We start from the raw sequence: 2,942 nt of genomic DNA, 5'->3' as shown, positions 1-2,942 counted from the left end.
TCTTTCCTCTTTGGCCAAGCCCTCATCAACTTTTTCAAGTTTCACTTGAAAAGGAAAGTGAGAGTAAAGAGGGAAGTGTTGCCTCCCAGGAATTTTGTTGAGAGGTGGGTGAATGTTACAAGAATGGTCTAAGTAAACAGACCTACACTAAACATGCACCTGTAGGTTGAAGGAGGATAATGTGGAGAGGGCGCTTTCCCTAGTGGTCAGGGTGACCATGGTTTTGTACGGTCTCCATGAGCAGCTCTAGAAAGTCTCCTTCTTTTGAGGAATTATTCATTGTTATAATTTTATATTATTACTCTTTTTTTATTTTTTTACTTTTTACACAACTTTCATATAGCCCCACATTGTATTGTCCTGTACCACACCCAATATTTTTTGTGAACCCTTAATGGTTAATAAAGAAAACATTCTTTCTCTTCTTCTTCTTCTTCTTATTATTATTATTGAGCTGGCAGAATCGTTAGCATTCCAAGCAAAATGCTTAGTATTTTGTCTACTTCTGTGTTCAAATTCCACCAAGGTTGACTTTGCCTTTCATCTTTTCGGGGTCAATTAAATAAGTACCAGTTATGCACTGGGGTTGATTTTATCAACTAATTTCAGGCCTTGTGCCTATAATAGAAAGGATTATTATTACTGTTATTATTCAGGTGGCAAGATGGCATAACTGTATGCATGCTGGGCAAAATGCTTAGAGGTATTTTGTCCATTTTTACATTCTGAGTTCAAATAGCACCAAGGTTGACTTTACCAGTTGAGCATGGGGATAGCAGGGTTGTGAAATCGACTTACCCCTTCCCCTGAAATTGCTGGCCTTGTGCCAAAATTTAAAACCATTATTATTATTATTATTAAGGCGGTGAGCTGGCAGAATTGTCAGCACACTGGATGAAACGCTTAGTGATTTTTGTTCATCTTTACATTCTGAGTTCAACTGCCACCAAGGTCAACTTTACTTCTCATTCTTTTGGGGTTGATAAAATAAATACCAGTCAAACACAGGGGTCGATGTAATCAACTTAACCCCTCCCCTGAAATTGCTGGCCTGGTGCCAAAATTTGAAACTATTATGATTATTATAACTGAGTAAAAGAGCAGCACACGCCTTCAAAGTGACATGAGGTACAAATACAGGGTGGCCCAAAAGTAGGTTTACAGTTATTCAACTATTTCTTTCACATTCATATATTAACAGTTTAGGTCTTAATTATAAAAACATATGAAACCATTATTCTATGCTAATTTAGTTAATTTGGTCAAGCTCCCTTTTCAGTTTGTAAGATGGAAATTTAAATGTATTAAAATGTTTTAAAGGAAATTTAAAGTGCCTACATGATAACTGTAAACTTTCTTTTGGGCCAACCCAGTATACCCATCTTGACTACCTGTCTGGTAAGGGTACACTAGGCACATGCATCACAACCATATGTATGTGACATGGTGACCTCATATCAAGATAAACAGCGCATAAACTTGCAGGTGGGGCCCAGTTAGAATTTTCTTCAGGTCAAGTAGCCCATCCTGTTCAAAAGGTCCCTGAATAAGATTTGTTCAAGGATGTTGAACAAAATACTCATGTTTCCAAAAGTGAATTATTCAAACCCCAAAGAATTCCTATGATGCTCCCCTACTACTGCTCGTGATTAGACATGCACATATCGTCAGCCACTAAGGGATATGCTCAAATGGTTATGGTCAAGCAACTGAGAAGCAAATCTGTGATATTGAACAGAATATTTGCTGTCGCCCATCTTGGCAGAATTTGAATGTTCTGAGTTCAATCCACTGAGGTCGACTTTGCTTTTCATTTTTTGGGGTCGATAAATTAAGAATCAATGAAGCACTGGTGTTGCTGTAATCGACTAGTCCCCTCCCCAAAAGTCTCAGGCCTTGTGCCTATAGTAGAAAGGATTATTATTATTCCTAAGATTGGTTCAATATCAAACGCTTAAGGAGAAAGGTGTTGAGTTGAATGAGTCACTCTTCACTGTTTGAAAATCTCACTTCCAAATAATGTCAGTTCTTTCGACGGTAGGTGTGGGTATGAGCTGGAATGACCATGGTAGTCCATATGAAGAACAGCGGAGACCCCTAGCTACAGGGTACAACCAGTGTTGGGCATCATACCTGATAAGGGTGAACAGAAGGTAAACAGAAATTTATTTTGCTGCAAGAAATAAAATTGATTTGCATGAGAAAATGAAATACAGAAAAGGTTTCTGTTGATGTAAGAGAAATGCTTTATTAACTTGCATACATAATAGACTCTTTTGTCACCCATGAGATCAAGAAAAAAACAGAGTGGAAAATAATTAAGATTTGTGTGTGTGCGTATACATACGTATATATGTACACACACACACGCATAAATGACTGTATGCACATACATGTATATATATATATATATATATATGTATATGTATATATACATATATGTGTGCATATGTGTATGTACATGTGCATGTATAAGTGTATAAACATTTACACACACACATGCATATTTGTATTTGTATATGTACAGATGTCTATATGTGTATATGTTTATGTATGTGTGTGTGTGTGTGTGTGTGTGTGTGTATACCTATGTGCATGTTTAGAATCATTAATCTGATATACATATGTGTTTGCATATCTGTGTGTGCAGAAAGAGAAAAAATATTTGGATAAATTTCAAGAAGTGCATGCACACATATACATGTATACATAGACACACACACACACACACACACACACACACACACACACACACGCACACACACACAATATTTAATGTAAATTTAACATCAACAGTTGCACCCCCTCCCTCCACTTCCCACTCTTACTCTCACCAAGACAGGCTGAAATGGGTGGAAGGAAACAGAATCAAGACTGCTGGAATCAAAGTTACATTAACTACACCCCACCACATGCACACACACCCCACACACACACACATA

Source organism: Octopus bimaculoides, chromosome 23, assembly GCF_001194135.2.
Source record: "Octopus bimaculoides isolate UCB-OBI-ISO-001 chromosome 23, ASM119413v2, whole genome shotgun sequence".
In the NCBI taxonomy this organism is placed as follows: domain Eukaryota; kingdom Metazoa; phylum Mollusca; class Cephalopoda; order Octopoda; family Octopodidae; genus Octopus; species Octopus bimaculoides.
Note: the sequence above shows the minus strand (reverse complement) of the source record.